We start from the raw sequence: 16,544 nt of genomic DNA, 5'->3' as shown, positions 1-16,544 counted from the left end.
GTGGGGTTTTTCAGGGACGGCCATGGAGAATTAGCCGGAGGAACATTCTGAAAGAGGGGATTCAGATTTTACAGGGGTGGAGGAGAGCAGAGGGGGAGGGAGCAGAGACTGGGGGAAAGGGGGGGGGGGCTGAGATGAGAGGGAGATGCTGATTGTGGCAACGGTTCTGAGTTTACCCCAGCGATCGGCACAGGTTTTCTTTACCCTGCTGTCAATATTGGGATAGTTCTGTGGGATACACTAATGTTGCACAGACGGTGGCTGTGCATGTGTGTGTGTGTGTGTGTGTGTGTGTGTGTGTGGTCAAGTGTGAGACAGACAGCACTGGGCTTGCTGACTGAGCGCTTGCTAGCCAGGAGATGTGCTGCTGTTTGTCTGAGCTCCATTAAACTTTAAAATCAGATTCTGGGCAGTGGAGAACAAAAGAGGATTCCGTGTGCCACTGTGCTCTCTCTCACTCTCTCTCACTCTCTCTCTCTCCGTCTCCCCCCTCCCCGTCTCTACATCTGACTGTCCCTCTTTTTCCTCTCCTTCTTTCACATGCTGTTAAGTATTCCCCCTATCTCTCCCTCCCTCGCACTCTCTTCCACTCTCCCCCTTTCTCTCTCTCTCCCCCCTCTCTCCCCCTTTCTCTCTCTCTCTTTCTCCCCCCACTCTCCCCCTTTCTCTCTCTCTTTCTCCCCCTCTCTCTCCCCCCTTTCTCTCTCCCTCTCTCTCTCTCCCCCTATCTCCCCCTCTACCCTCTATCTCTCTCTCCCCCTTCTCTCTCTCTCTCTCTCTCTCCCTCTCCCCCTCTCCCTCTCTCCCTCTGTGTAGTGATATAATCGTCAGTAGGAGGTGTCTGATGCTCAGCAGTCTCAGGTTGCTGGTGAGTGTGCTAATGGAGCCCCAGGGCCCGCAGTGCATGCTGGGTCTCATCCAGGCGTCCACCAGGGAGATCATCTGCCCGAGAGTACGAAAAGCAGCCTTCAGTCTCTCCCTCTCCCTCTCTTTCCTCCCTTTCTCTCTCTCTCTCTCTCTCCCTCTCTCTCTTTCCTCCCTCCCTCTGTCTCCTTCTCTCTCCCTCTCTCTCCCTCTCTTTCTCTCTCTCCCTCTCTCTCATTCTCTCCCTTTCTCTCCGCCCCCCTCCCCTCAGCTGTGTGTAAGCTGCAGCCTTCATTTCTCTGTTTGTTTTCTCTCCTCCTCTTCTGGGCGCTCTGGTCTTTCTGAAGCCCGTGCAGCCGGCTGTCTCGGTGAGGAGCGCCGGTTTATCGCCGTCCTTCCGGCTCTTTCCGGCGGCTCGGCTCAATAGCGGGCGGAGTGGCGGAACGGGGCGGGGCCCGCCATTAGACCCCCGCCTGCCTCGCGTCGGCCCGGCCTCGGGCTCCAGGTCCCGGGTTTTAAACCCCGCCTGCCGGTCGCTGTGCCGTAATTGGATCCGGTCTGCCGGGGCCCCGCCCCCTCCGCGGACGGGTTCTTCCACGCCGCGGTCAGCTGCCCCCACCGGGCGAAGCCAAAACGCGGGACCCGGAGAGACCAGCGAGAGCGCAGCCGCCATCCGTCCCTCCGTGAGCGCCATTCTCGTTTTGGGAGAGGCAAGCACCCCCCCACCCCTCAGGCCAGGACTGGGGAGGTGCGGGTTGAAGGTGCGGCTGGAATGGATGTGGACGTGTAGACCAGTTACAGGGCTGTAGAGAAACACCACTGCTCTCCTCTGCTCTTCTCCTTCAGGACTCTGCTCTCCATGGGCTATTGATTACCTGGGACTGCATTATTCCCCTAATGCTTGTTTAATAGTGCTGGATGGAACACTCTGGGATGATGTTGTCGGCTAAGCAAAATACTGCCTAGCAAATTTCTTTCTTTTTTTAATTCATTTTTTTGTGACTTAGGTCAGAAATAGGCGGAAGTTTAACCGGTGTGTTTATTCACGTGGGTTTCTTTCTCTCTGAGCGGAAGCTAATGCTGGCTAATGCATTTGAAGATGCATTAATAAAACGTGGCTGGTTGTGCCAGATGAATTGCTTTGCCTAATCTTTCGGATCGCAGCGATGATCGATGTTCTTTGATCATGTATAATTCATTACTGAGTGCACTGAGCCCCCCAGGCGGGTGGGGGGTGGGGGGGGGGGGCGGTTCAGTGGCTGCTTCTGTTTAAGTGCTACAGGTAGCTAGAGGCTGGGGGCCTGGGGGAAGAGCTTGTTTGAGTGGCTGATTCTGAGAGCCAGGACGCTACGCTACAGGTCCTCTGTGCCCGAGGTGGTCTGGTGTGCCGCCTGATAGCTGTGTGTGTGTGCGTGTGTTTGGGTTTGTGTGCTGAGCACACACATGCGTGTGTTTGGCCGAGCGTGTGCGTGTTTGCTGATTGAATCATGAAATGCAGCTCTGATCACAAGTGTGTGTGCAAGCGTATGCATGTGTGTGCTTGCGTGCACACATTTGCACGTGCGTGTGTGTGTGCTTGTGAGCGTGTGTGCGTGGGTGTGTGTTTGGTGATTATTGATTGTAATGAGCCCCTCTCCGTGAGCCCATCTCTTGACACTGGCCGCTGTTTTGGCTGAAGTTCCCCGTGATTGGTTGAGAGGCACCACACCCGCCTGGCACACGGTCCGCCAGGGGTCGGGGGGCGTGGAGCGGAACAGGTGTGGCGCTCGAATGAGAGTGCTTCACTGACGTATCGATTTGCCCTTTGGAAAGACAGCTGGGGGAGTGGGAGGGGGATTGAACAGGATTGGGTTTGCAGGCAGGCTGGTGGTCTCCCTTTCTATAGCCTGGGGGAGAAGGCCTCTGTGATAGTCCTGTACCAGCCACTGTGGTGCTGTCATACCGATCTGGGTACTGAGCAGGGCTGTGCACCTGAAGCCACGCCTCCCTGCCGGATAACACCACGCCTCCCTGCTTGACTAGCGCAAATATTGACTGTGATGTCACAATGACTGTGATGTCACACTGAGCGCAGAGAACCATCTGTCCTGCGGGGTTCTCAGCCCTGACCCTCTGTCCCCTTCTGTTCCCATTACAGGAAACCACAGACGCACACACAGACCAGGCCGGCCAAAGGACGTCGCCCGCGGCAACAAGGTTAGAACCTGTGTTTATTCAGCTCTAAGAGAGGGAAGAAGGAAACTGCCCTCTGTGGTCCTGCAGTTTGTGTGCTTGATTCAGCTCGTGTATGAATAACAATTTGCTCGTAAAAATAATACATTTGAACAGTAGTCTGTTAAAATAAAATTATAGCATTAATAAATAAGTGTTGCCATTGGGTACATTTTGCTCACTAAATACTCTAATTTTACTAATTCATACTGAGAAATGAATTTGGCTGATAAAGTACAGTGTACCTACGTCGTAGCGTGTCTTTAATGACTTGTTACGGGCGTATAGTGGAGATGATTTTTGAGGAGCCTTGCTTCTTGGCTTATGTTCTGGTTTGCACCTTGCCGAACACTATCCCATCAGCTCGTCTGCCAGTCAGAGCTTGCTGACTGTACGCTACCTGTTCTCAGCCAGTTGGAGATTGTAGACCTCCATGTTTGTAGTTATAGTTGTACATGTTTGTAGTTGGAGAGTCTTGTAGATTTAATTGACACATGGCTCATTCTCAGACTGATATTTCTGCCATACTTGTGTCTGCATGCTACAGTGTAGTATAATGGGTCAGGACCTAGTCTTGGAACGTAAAGGTCGCAGGTTCGATTCCCCATTAGGACAATGCTGTTGTACCCTTGAGCATGGTACTTAACCTGCACGCTACAGTGTTGGGGCTTAGCATCTATTGCAATAAAACTGCCGGGGAATTTGGGAAAAAGCCATAACTACAGCACAACATGAGAACGGCTGGGCTACGTACGAGGACCCCACATCAGGGCTCTGAACAGGGGGGGATCATAACCTGTCAATCCGTGGCGGGGATTAGCCGGCAGGCATCGATAGTCCGTCCCCCGGCCCGTTACCCAGCATTCCTCAGCGCGCGCGTCGTTCCCCTCCGACGCGGGTCGTTAAGCGCTTAACGAGACGCGGTTTCACCCAGCGTCAGGCGGACCGTCTCGCCGGCCCGGCCCGGGTTTCTCTCCATGACGACCGGGCTCAAACGTCCTCTTTCTCTTTTTCTGTGACTTCCTCTGCTGTGTGTTTCTGTTCCTGTATTTACTTCCTGCGGATGTACGGTAATGCAGAGCTGGAGAGAGAGAGCGCAGGGGTGTGCTGGCTGACGTGCTCACGTCGGTGCTCTGGAGCGGTTGGGGTGCACTAACGTGCTCACGGTGCTCTGGAGCGGTTTGGGTGCGCTGGCTAACGTGCTCACGTTGGTGCTCTGGAGCGGTTTGGGTGTGCTGGCTAACGTGCTCACGTTGGTGCTCTGGAGCGGTTTGGGTGTGCTGGCTGACGTGCTCACGTCGGTGCTCTGGAGCGGTTGGGGTGCGCTAACGTGCTCACGGTGCTCTGGAGCGGTTTGGGTGCGCTGGCTAACGTGCTCACGTTGGTGCTCTGGAGCGGTTTGGGTGTGCTGGCTAACGTGCTCACGTTGGTGCTCTGGAGCGGTTGGGGTGCGCTGGCTAACGTGCTCACGTCGGTGCTCTGGAGCGGTTGGGGTGCACTGGCTAACGTGCTCACGTTGGTGCTCTGGAGTGGTTGGGGTGCGCTGGCTAACGTGCTGACGTTGGTGCTCTGGAGCGGTTGGGGTGCGCTAACGTGCTCACGTTGGTGCTCTGGAGCGGTTGGGGTGCGCTAACGTGCTCACGTTGGTGCTGTGGAGCGGTTGGGGTGCGCTAACGTGCTCACGTTGGTGCTGTGGAGCGGTTGGGGTGCGCTGGCTAACATGCTCACGTTGGTGCTCTGGAGCTTTTGGGGTGCGCTGGCTAACGTGCTCACGTTGGTGCTGTGGAGCGGTTTGGGTGTGCTGGCTAACGTGCTCACGTTGGTGCTCTGGAGCGGGTTGGGGTGCGCTGGCTAACGTGCTCACGTTGGTGCTGTGGAGCGGTTGGGGTGCGCTGGCTAACGTGCTCACGTTGGTGCTCTGGAGCTTTTGGGGTGCGCTGGCTAACGTGCTCACATTGGTGCTCTGGAGCGGTTTGGGTGTGCTGGCTAACGTGCTCACGTTGGTGCTCTGGAGCGGGTTGGGGTGCGCTGGCTAACGTGCTCACGTTGGTGCTCTGGAGCGGTTTGGGTGTGCTGGCTAACGTGCTCACGTTGGTGCTCTGGAGCTTTTGGGGTGCGCTGGCTAACGTGCTCACGTTGGTGCTCTGGAGCGGTTTGGGTGTGCTGGCTAACGTGCTCACGTTGGTGCTCTGGAGCGGTTTGGGTGCGCTGGCTAACGTGCTCACGTTGGTGCTCTGGAGCGGTTTGGGTGTGCTGGCTAACGTGCTCACGTTGGTGCTCTGGAGCGGTTTGGGTGTGCTGGCTAACGTGCTCACGTTGGTGCTCTGGAGCGGTTTGGGTGTGCTGGCTAACGTGCTCACGTTGGTGCTCTGGAGCTTTTGGGGTGCGCTGGCTAACGTGCTCACGTTGGTGCTCTGGAGCGGTTTGGGTGTGCTGGCTAACGTGCTCACGTTGGTGCTCTGGAGCGGTTTGGGTGGACGTTGAAAGACGACCCAGTCACCCGAGCCGTGTGTCAAAACTAGCCAGAGGGCTTTAAGGATTTTTTTTCTTTTCTTTTCTTAAATTCCTTCCTCACTAGCTAATTCCCACCTGACCTTTGGGACAGGAAGTGGCGGGAGCGCCGTGTGTCCCGGTCCTCAGGGTAAACTCTGCGAGTGTGTGCGCCTGTGATTGATTCATCTCCGCGTAATTGGGCAGCTGTCAGTGCCTTAAAGGCCCGCTGTGACATCATTTATTACCAGCAGAACAAAGGCCGTGTTGAACGGAGGGCGGGCGGGTGGGCGAGGGGGGGAGGGGGGAGACACGGGGGGAGGGGGCGAGGGGCGGGCGGGGGAGGCCAGAAACAAAAGCACCTTTTGAGGAGCACGGTCCAGACGCTCCCTCCTGAAGGTCAGGAGCGAGGCGTTCACGGCGAGGTTTGCGCTGCCGCTGAGACGACGCGCCCTGCGGTGGGGTTCCCCCCGGGTTCCCCTTAAAAGAGGGGGATCCCCCGCGTTCCCCCGCGTGCGCTGCCTGCGCGGGGTCGTCTAAGAGAGCGAGTCTCTCCACCCTGTCCTGTAAACCAAGCGTGGAGGCTGAGCTGAACGAACCCGTCTCGCTGACCACGTCAGGCGTCCGGCGAGCCAGCCGGAGGTCCTGCTGTGTTTTACGCGGGAGGGGGGGGGGACGAGTTCCTGCGGGGAGGGGGTGTGTACATACAGGGCTGAGTTCTGTAGGAGGCTTGGAGATGGTGACCCGGCAAACTGCACTCAGAATACACCTGCCTTCCCGTGTGGTCCCCCCCCCTCCCCTTTCTCTCTCTCTCTCGCCTTCCATGCATAACAAGCCTGCTGAGAGGCAGGGTGTGCGCCCCCGAATCCCGTCCCCTGTACCCTGGAACGTCCCGTCCCGCTCTGCTCCTCGCGGTTACTCAGGGGAGCTTCCCACCGCAAGCGAGCGAGCGGCCCGCTCTCCCACCGATGGAGCGCCCGCTCCGCCCCGCTCGCTCCGCCCCGCTCGCTTCCCACGCCCACACGCCGGGGCCCTCGTGGGGGGGCGACCCCCCCCCCCCCACGCTGAACCACGCTCCCAGACCCCCCCCGTACTGATGAAGCCCAGAGAAACGTCGGCGGGTTTGTGTGCGCAGGCAGGAATTTATGGCCCTTGTTGTTCTAGCTGTTTTTTTCCCCAGGCGAGGCTGATGCACTGTGTCTGTGAGCCGATAGTTTAGTGTGTGTGTGGGGGGGGACGTGTGGGGGGGGTTGCGTGGGGTGGGGAGGGGGCGGCGGGGGGGCTGTGGCTTTTGTTTGGCGAGGAGAATCGCCGCCGGACTGAATTGACATTACTGAAGAGAGAGAGAGAGAGAGAGAGAGCGAAGCAACAGAGCTTGGGAGGAGGAGGAGGAGGAGGAGGCGAAGAGAGAAAGGAAGAAAGAACAGAAGAGAGACCTCCGCAGAAAAGATGGAGAGGGAATAGCCTGACAAAACGGCGCGGGGGAAATTTAATTGGGCGGAGGAAGCGTTTGTGCTGGGGGGGGGGGAAGGTGGGGGGCTCGCACAGTGAGGACTAATCAATGCACAGAAAGAAATGGAGCAAGAAGGGAGTAGAAAAGATGCACACACACACACACATACACGCACGCACGCACACACTCACACTCCCACGCGCGCACACACACATGCACATACACACACACGCGCATGTACGCACGCACGCACACACGCACACACACGCACACACAGCTACACACACGCACACACAAGCACGCACGCACACACACTCACTCTCTCACACGCGCACACACAGCTACATGCACATACACACACACACACACATACACGCACGCACACACTATCACTCCCACGCGCACACACACAGCTACATGCACACACGTGCACACTCGCTCTCTTGTGCACACAAAGGCGGTGGGTTTATGGGGAGGGTGTTCCTGATTGGTCGGCCAGCTGTACGGTGTGCTGTTATTGCAGCCGACGGTGAGAGAGGAAGCTTCGTGTGAGAGAGTCGAGAAGAGTGAGTGAAGCAGAGAGAGAGAGAAAAAGAAACGGAGAAAGGCTGACTGCCTGAGCGAGGGCGAGAGAGAGGGAGAGAGAGGCGCATTATCTGTACGTTGGAGGCCTGTAGGTGTCGCGGGTGAGAGCCCGCGGGTGGATAGACCAGGCAGCCTCACGGTGGACCAGGGGGCCTCACGGTGGACCAGGCAGCCTCACGGTGGACCAGGGGGCCTCACGGTGGACCAGGCAGCCTCACGGTGGACCAGGGGGCCTCACGGTGGACCAGGGGGCCTCACGGAGGACCAGGGGGCCTCACGGTGGACCAGGGGGCCTCACGGAGGACCAGGGGGCCTCACGGTGGACCAGGGGGCCTCACGGTGGACCAGGGGGCCTCACGGTGGACCAGGGGGCCTCACGGTGGACCAGGGGGCCTCACGGTGGACCAGGGGGCCTCACGGTGGACCAGGGGGCCTCAAGGTGGACCAGGGGGCCTCACGGTGGACCAGGGGGCGTCATAGTGGACCAGGGCCCGTAGTGGACCAGGGGGCGTCATAGTGGACCAGGGCCCGTAGTGGACCAGGGGGCCTCACGGTGGACCAGGGGGCGTAGTGGACCAGGGGGCCTCACGGTGGACCAGGGCCTTTGTTCTCCACTCTTGCCCGTATTCCAGTTATAAGGATGCCTTTTACGCTTTTCCCTCCTCCCAGCCAATCAAAACGCTCTGTTCTGACCCCTCCCACCCCCTGCTGTCTCTGTGTAGGCGCTCCAGCCCACGTTGGAGCGTGACTCCTGATGATGTCACAATGCGAAGGCTGTGTGGCCCCGCCCAGCAGGCTCTGTTAGCCGAAGGGTCTGTTAGCCCCCTCCTGGTGCTCGTACGTCCTCCCTCCGCAGGCGAACCCGCGGTTTGAGTGATACGAAACGCCGCTCGCTCACCCGTAAACAGCTTAGCGCATGACGCACGCGTTAGTCATCAGCACCCAAGCATTCGTGTCTCTGGCTGCGCGTCCGTGTTTTTCTGATTAACCAAACCAGCGGCCGTCACGCATCGCAGTGAAAGGATTAGCAACCTGGCAGAAACCTGGCAGAAGTGTTTTTTCCCCGTCTTATGGGACTACATTTGTTTGCCTTGGAAATCTAAATGGTGTCATTTGGAAGTTTATTGGACTTTTTTGCTTGCCTTAGTGAAATGAGAAACCTGAAAAACCTGTTTTTTTTTTCAATGGCAATGTCTGTTATTGTTAGCAAAATTAATATTTACGCAATCAACATTTCCAAAGCCTTTGTGTGAACCTTCATGGCTTATTATGCACAGGATGTAAAGGTACTCGTACCTTGGAGAACAGGAAAAGCCTGGGCTGGTTATCCAGACAGAATGACTTTGCGCTGAACTTGCTGGAAAGCCTCTGAAGAGGAGGAGCTGGTCCTGTGGAATGCCAGGCAGCCAATGAACGGCAGGGAGAGGCGGGGTTTGGTTTCTGCACCTTCGCGCGCACACGGCCTTGGTAAATTCTGTACGTGTGCTGTTGGTGTGCGTGAGCGTGCAAATGTGTGAGCGTGCGTGCGTGCGTCCGCTTGTGTGGGAGTGCACGTGCGTGCCTGGGTGTGAGTGTGAGATGGACAAGTGTGCACATTAGTGAGCGAGCGAGACCATGTGTAAGACTGCGTGTGAATGTGTGTGCACGTGTGTGAGCGACCGTGTGTTTATGTGTGCGCACACAAGCATCAGCTGTATCTGTTGAGTCCCTGTAGCTGAGCTGCACAGACTCCAACCCTCCCATCCCCTTCCCCCCCCCATCCCCTTCCCCCCCCCTCCCCAAGCCCGTCACATTCTGTGACACTCTGCCATTAATCAGGTTTAACGACCCTCTAATTGATCTCCAGTGTGGATCAGCCTCCCGGTGAACTTCTTTATTTACTGCGTGTGAGCGTGTGTGGCTGTGCTCATTGGGATCAGCCCTGTGGCAGTTTAAGTGATGTGCCCTCTGGTCGTTGCTGTAGAGGGAAGTCGGGTTTGCGGGGCTGTGGATTGGCCCACAGACTGCTGATGGGGCTGGAAGCCTGAAGACTGAGCTGTTGGTGGCTGGTCACCTGCCGCTGGAGGAGAGTGAAGGTGGCCCTGGCTGAGCATTAGAGTGCTGGGTTAGAATGTACAGATACAGCATTAGAATGCCTGGTTAGAATGTACAGATACAGTGTTCAAGTACAGGATTAGAATGTACAGATACAGCATTAGAATGCCTGGTTAGAATTTACAGATACAGTGTTAGAGTACAGGATTAGAATGTACAGATGCTGCATGTGAGTGCTGGGTTAGAATGTACAGATACAGCATTAGAATGCCTGGTTAGAATGTACAGATGCTGCATTAGAGTGCTGGGTTAGAATGTACAGATACAGCATTAGAATGCCTGGTTAGAATGTACAGATACAGCATTAGAGTGCTGGGTTAGAATGTACAGATACAGCATTAGAATGCCTGGTTAGAATGTACAGATACAGCATTAGAGTGCTGGGTTAGCGCAGGGTAGGGTGCAACTCAGGGTTAGAATCCCAGGCAGCCCACTCCATACTCCCCCCGCCCCCCAAACCCTGTTTCCTCCCTCATCTTCCTCCCTCCTCGGATAGCAGAACATCTGTCTCTGCCTGCCAACACGTAACACGTGTGTGTGTGTGTGTGTGTGTGTGTGTGTGTGTGTGTGTGCATGTGTGTACGTGTGTTCTTTAATCTGTACTGCAGTACAGCCTGTTCCCAGTCAGGCATTTCCCCACAAACACCCACCCCCCCCCCACCCACCCTCCCCTCCCAGGACACATCTGCTAACCTCTAAGGCCTTGGTGTCACAGCTGAGTGGGGCTCGGGGTGGGGATGTGGGTGGAGGCATGGTTGGGGGGTGGGGGACCAGGGCTGTGGTCTAAGGCAGTGGGCTGGCCCCCAGTCTGACCTCTGTGAGCCAGGGTTACCCATGAGAACCGCAGACCGTGGGCCTTTCCTGCCGGGGATCCCCCACCACCCCCACACCTCCCCCCCCCCCTCGTCTCGCCCCCCCCCCCCGCCCACATCTGCAGCAGCTGCTGGCCAGCGGCCACTCGCTCGCTCCCAGCAGTAAATACGCATTCCTCCTCTCGGAGTCCTGAGGCCGGGCCTGTGATGTCATCAGCTGAGGGCGGGAGGGAGCGGACCCAGTGGCGGGGGGAATTTAACTAGAGGAGGAGGGGGGAATTTAACTAGAGGAGGAGGGGGGGATTTAACTAGAGGAGGAGGGGGGGATTTAACTAGAGGAGGAGGGGGAATTTAACTAGAGGAGGAGGGGGAATTTAACTAGAGGAGGAGGGGGAATTTAACTAGAGGAGGAGGGGGAATTTAACTAGAGGAGGAGGGGGGAATTTAACTAGAGGAGGAGGGGGAATTTAACTAGAGGAGGAGGGGGGAATTTAACTAGAGGAGGTGGGGGGAATTTAACTAGAGGAGGTGGGGGGAATTTAACTAGAGGAGGAGGGGGAATTTAACTAGAGGAGGAGGGGGAATTTAACTAGAGGAGGAGGGGGAATTTAACTAGAGGAGGAGGGGGAATTTAACTAGAGGAGGAGGGGGAATTTAACTAGAGGAGGAGGGGGGAATTTAACTAGAGGAGGAGGGGGAATTTAACTAGAGGAGGAGGGGGGAATTTAACTAGAGGAGGTGGGGGGAATTTAACTAGAGGAGGTGGGGGGAATTTAACTAGAGGAGGAGGGGGAATTTAACTAGAGGAGGAGGGGGGAATTTAACTAGAGGAGGTGGGGGGAATTTAACTAGAGGAGGAGGGGGGAATTTAACTAGAGGAGGAGGGGGGAATTTAACTAGAGGAGGAGGGGGGAATTTAACTAGAGGAGGAGGGGGGAATTTAACTAGAGGAGGAGGGGGAATTTAACTAGAGGAGGAGGGGGGAATTTAACTAGAGGAGGAGGGGGGAATTTAACTAGAGGAGGAGGGGGGAATTTAACTAGAGGAGGAGGGGGGAATTTAACTAGAGGAGGAGGGGGGAATTTAACTAGAGGAGGAGGGGGGAATTTAACTAGAGGAGGAGGGGGAATTTAACTAGAGGAGGTGGGGGGAATTTAACTAGAGGAGGAGGGGGGAATTTAACTAGAGGAGGAGGGGGAATTTAACTAGAGGAGGAGGGGGGGATTTAACTAGAGGAGGAGGGGGGAATTTAACCAGTGGGGGCTGGGTCGGCGTTTGGGGGGGGGGGGTGCGGGGGTGGTCACTTGGTCATCAGCGAGCCCGCCCAACAGAAAAGCTGAGCGGTCATGTGCCTGGTCCTTAATTAAAGCCCATTGCTGAGATTAATGTGATAACACTTCCTAAACACAGCCTCTAAAATTAGTCACTCTTTATTTATCCGCTGGTCCTCCTCTGGGGGGTTGGGCGGTTTGAGGGGGGGGGGTGGCACTGGTGAGTGTTTTGACAGGAATGTGGGAGTCTTCTGACTCACGAGTCGCCGGTGATTTTGGGAATCCAGGACGAGTTCGGTCCTGTCTCAGGGAACCCCCCCCCTCCCTCATTCCCTCTCTCTCTCTCTCTCTCTCTCTCTCGCGTTCTTTTCCTTTATCTCTCTCTGTTCTCCCGCCCACATCTGTGCTTCAGCTTTTTCTCTCTCTAAACGTCTGTTGCTCTCTCTTCTCTCTCTGACCAACGCAAGTCCTTGAAACCCCACATGTACACACACGCATAATTACATGTTCACATACACACAGAACACAAAGAAACGCACAGGCACACACACACACACACACCCACACACAGACGCAGACGCGCCCACACACACACACACACCCAGACACAGACACACACCCCCTCAGTGTCCAGTATGGGCTGAGCCGTGTGGGAAGCTGTAATGTGAGCGTAGGCTGGGGAGGGGTATATGTGTTTGTGTGTGTGTGTGTGTGTGTGCGCGTGTGTGTGCGCGTGTGTGTGCGCGTGTGTGTGCGTGTGTGTGTGTGCGTGTGTGTGCGTGCGTGAGTGTGTGTGTGTGTGTGTGTGTGTGTGTGTGTGTGTGCGTGTGCGTGTGCGTGTGCGTGTGCGTGTGCGTGCGCGTGCGCGTGCGCGTGCGCGTGCGCGTGCGCGTGCGTGTGTGTGTGTGTGGTGTTCCTGAGGACGTTTGGCTGTGTGCTGAAATCCTCTCTCTCCCACGCCCTCACTGACAGGCCCGTCCACCAGAGGGCGAGCGAGCGACTCCGTGACCCCCAGTCTGCCCCGCCCCCGCCCCTCTGTCCTTAGCTGGCCGTCCCCCGGGGGCGACCCGGCGGTGCCCCGCCGCTCCTAACGGCCCTAAATCACGCGCTGGCCCCGTGCTTCTGGGTCACTTCCTGTCTCCCTGGGGACCGAGCGCAGACGCACACGCGTACACGGTCTAACACACACAAACGTGCACGCACACACACACGCGTGCACACACACACACGCACTCTCACACACACACATACACACACACGCATACGGTCACACACGCGCAAACACGCACACACACATATTTAGTTTCAGCCTGTGACCCCCTCTGTTTGCAGTTCCAGCTGCGTACTGAGTTCTGTCAGGGACCCCTGGACCGTCGGGACAGACGGATGCAGCCTTAGCGGTTTATAAAGGGGAGCACTGGAGTGGTGGGACACACACACACACACACACACACACACACAGTCACACACACACACACACACTGAGGAAGAACCAATAGCAAACTGGAGCTCTCTATGAAACACAAAGCGACCGTGTGTGTTGTGCCCAAAGCGTGCCCTTGACAAAGTCCTTCTCTACTGCCAAACGGGATTGATTTGTCCGGGAAGTGAAGGTTGTACAACTTTTTTTCCCGTGAATTTGTTTGTCCTGGGAGTGTTTACGTAGCAGTGTGTACATTTGGATGTTCCTTTAAATAGACTGTTTAATAGTGGTACTGCGGAGAAGCCAATACACACACACACGCACACACACACTCTCTCTCATTGCCTGTTCACCATCTGCCGCGTGTTTCCTCGGCTCCTCCTCTCCCAGGTCCGTGTACCCCACGTGGGCGGGGGGGGGTTGGTTAAATTGTAAAAGGTCACGTCGCGTCGCGCTGTGTAAATATTGTGACACTCCCCCACTCGGCGAACCGCGGGCGATCAACCCTCAGGCCACGCCCCCTGGGGGGGCTGCGCTCACCCCGCTAATGAAGTGCCGTTCCTCAGCTCTAAATATTTATCCTTCCCTAACGACGGAGATTACGCTCCGGCCCCAAACCTCCCCCCCCCCCCCCCACCAAACCTGCCTTCCCACGTCCCTCCCTGCCGAAGGTAACGCGCTCAGCGATGGGAGACACTCTCCACCAAGCAGCGTCTCTCTCTCTCTCTCTCTCCTTCTCTCTCGCTCTCTCTCTCCCTCTCTCGCTCTCTCTCTCTCTCTCTCTGTTTCTCTCTCTCTCTCTCCCCCTCTCCTCTCTCTCTCTCTCCTTCTCTCTCTCTCTCTCCCTCTCTCTCTCTCTCTCTCTCTCTCTCTCCCTCTCTCTCTCTCTCCCTCTCCCTCTCTCTCTCTCTCTCTCTCTCTCCCTTTCTCTCTCTCTCTCTCCCTCTCTCTCTCCCTCTCTCTCTCTCTCTCTCTCTCTCTCTCTCTCTCTCTCTCTCCCTCTCCCTCTCCCTCCCTCTCCTTCTCTCTCTCATGTGTGCCATTAAACTCATTTTGTTCAGGTGACTCTAATGAAAAATTAATTGGCAGCAAAGTTCAGTTGCCCAGTACAGGAGGATTTGGTTTGGTCTTTTGAAGACCGTGTTTGTTTTGTAATTTACATGGAGATTTGCATTTTAACCAATCGGCAGGGCCATTTGGCGGGCTGCGAATCAGAAGTGAACTTGACGTAATGATCCGGAAATAATAAAGGATTGCAGGTGTTTAAATGTAAGACGGGGGCTGTGATTGGCTGATTATGTAAAGGGCGGGTGAAGTGCCGGGAGGTGATTGGGCCCTGTGGCATCCCAGCTGGAGGAGTGAAGCGGCGGTGAAGGTGGTGAAAGCCTGAATGGATCAGAGTTCATCGCCTCCTTTTATCACCGTTTTACGCGTTACGTTTTCATATTGCACAGCTGTGGCAGATTCTTCCCCCTCCTGTGTGACGTGGGGCGGCGAAGAACATCGACCGCTGTGAGGCCCGGGAAGAATCCCACATCACCAAAGCAAATATCGCAAGCCGTGTTTGACGAGGGGTGGGAGCGGGGGCGGGGGTGGGGGGGAGCGGGAGAGAAACACTAAAAAGATGTTTATCCCTGAGAGCGAAGCAGCCATTGAAGTCCCGGACGGATGAGAGAGAGCGCAGGTCTTTCATCTCTCTCTCCGCAGCGAGGCGAATGTGAAGAATGTCGATAGGAAGTCTCACAGAGGCTCGGCTTTCATTTAGATTGGGGGGTTTTGAACGGTATGCTGGGAAAAAAAGAAAGTGGGTTGGCGTGACCGGGCCTTTTAGGAGGAACGCAGCGGAAGACTCAAACACCCATCATTAGGAGCTTGCCGTTTGAGTTATATAGTATTATTTTTTTGCTTCCACCCATCCAGTCTCTATCAGTAGTGCTCCCCCTCTTTCCTGTTATGTAGCACTTATAATGGGGGGGAGGGGGAAGGGATGGGGAGGGTGGGGGGAGGGAGGGAGGGGGTGAGGAGGGTGGGGGAGGGTATGGGGGTGGGCGGGGGGGTTTTCCCCCTTGGAATTTGCCGGCCAGCATTCCGCAGCTCGGACACTGAGGTCATGACCTCAGGGTTAAAACGGGAGGGGTAAAGGGTGCGGGGGAGACCAGTTTGTGGGTATAAGTTAAGTTTGTGTGTTTGTGTGTGTGTGTCTGTGTGTGTGTGTGTCTCGTGTTGTGTTTTATACTGGCTCAGGTATTTGACCCAGGCTGTCACCCCGCTCACTTTACTGGTTTTTGTCTGGTATGGCCGTGTGGTTGTTAAACGTCTGGAGCCCATTTGTGGGCCGGTGCGTTCGATGGGCCCGTTCAGAAACGCGTCCCCTCTGTGCTTCCAGCAGGTAAATGTTCCAGGGCTGACCCCTCCCACCCCCCACTCTGACTGCATCCCTTCCACAGGGGTCAGCTGGCCCCTTGCTGGGCCTCTGACTCCCCTTGCTGGTGGATCTCTGGTATGACATCCTCTGGGTGACATTAAACCGGGATCTGGAGTAAGATGTTTGGGTAGAGAGGATTCAGGTAAGCACGGGGGAGGGACACTGGCTCTCTACGGGACCCTGAGAATAAAGGTTAAAGGTCAGAGGTCATGGAAGAGGGCATGGTGGGCACTCAGGTTAGCTAGTCTGACATTTTATCTTGTAACGACCATGAGGGAACGATCATCTGAGATGTGGAGCTGTTCCGCTTAGTGTCACTGTTGTCCTCGTGTGTGTGTGTGTGTGTGTGTGTGCGTGTGTGCGTGTGTGCGTGTGTGCGTGTGTGCGTGCGTGCGTGCGTGCGTGCGTGCGTGCGTGCGTGCGTGCGTGCGTGCGTGCGTGCGTGCGTGCGTGCGCGCATGCACACACACACACACACGCTAAGGCTGTCAAAATGCCATGAAATTGAGTTCGAATATTAGCTTTTGTAATTAGAGTTCGAATATATTCGAATATCATTTGCCTATAATTCACATAAGCTGCTTATTGTCAGATGCAATATGCACGTGATGCTCCCTCTAAACTGCGCCTGCGCGTTATTTTCCACAAGCGGGCAGTAGAATAGTGGACATCGGTGAACTTTCATACGCGGTTACTACATCTGGGGCCTCATTTATAAAACGTATTTTAGATCAACTGTGTGTTAGCCTAAATTGTTAGCTGACCAGATCTGTTGAACGAAGTGAAAAAAGAGACTGGCTCGCGAGGCTAGCTGACCAGTAACGTTAGGTGTCCATGGAGCTGAAAGTATCACCGGAGGTTATTGGCAAGGAAAACCAAACGATCCACTTGCTTTGGGTCCAGGGCAGAACGTTTT

General features: G+C 55.8%; 1 protein-coding gene across 1 annotated transcript in view; it reads left to right on the top strand.

The window, feature by feature from the left end:
- The first annotated feature begins 2,995 nt into the window (after positions 1-2,995).
- The window catches only part of ndst2a (N-deacetylase/N-sulfotransferase (heparan glucosaminyl) 2a), a 38,964-nt gene continuing 25,415 nt past the window's right edge, over positions 2,996-16,544 (top strand). Inside the window, exon 1 of the mRNA XM_035400748.1 lies at positions 2,996-3,060. The gene's annotated coding sequence lies outside the window, so the exon portion shown is untranslated. The remainder of the gene's footprint in view (positions 3,061-16,544) is intronic.

Source organism: Anguilla anguilla, chromosome 18 (assembly GCF_013347855.1).
Source record: "Anguilla anguilla isolate fAngAng1 chromosome 18, fAngAng1.pri, whole genome shotgun sequence".
NCBI classification, from domain to species: domain Eukaryota; kingdom Metazoa; phylum Chordata; class Actinopteri; order Anguilliformes; family Anguillidae; genus Anguilla; species Anguilla anguilla.
This window is presented reverse-complemented; position numbering and strand designations above follow the sequence as displayed.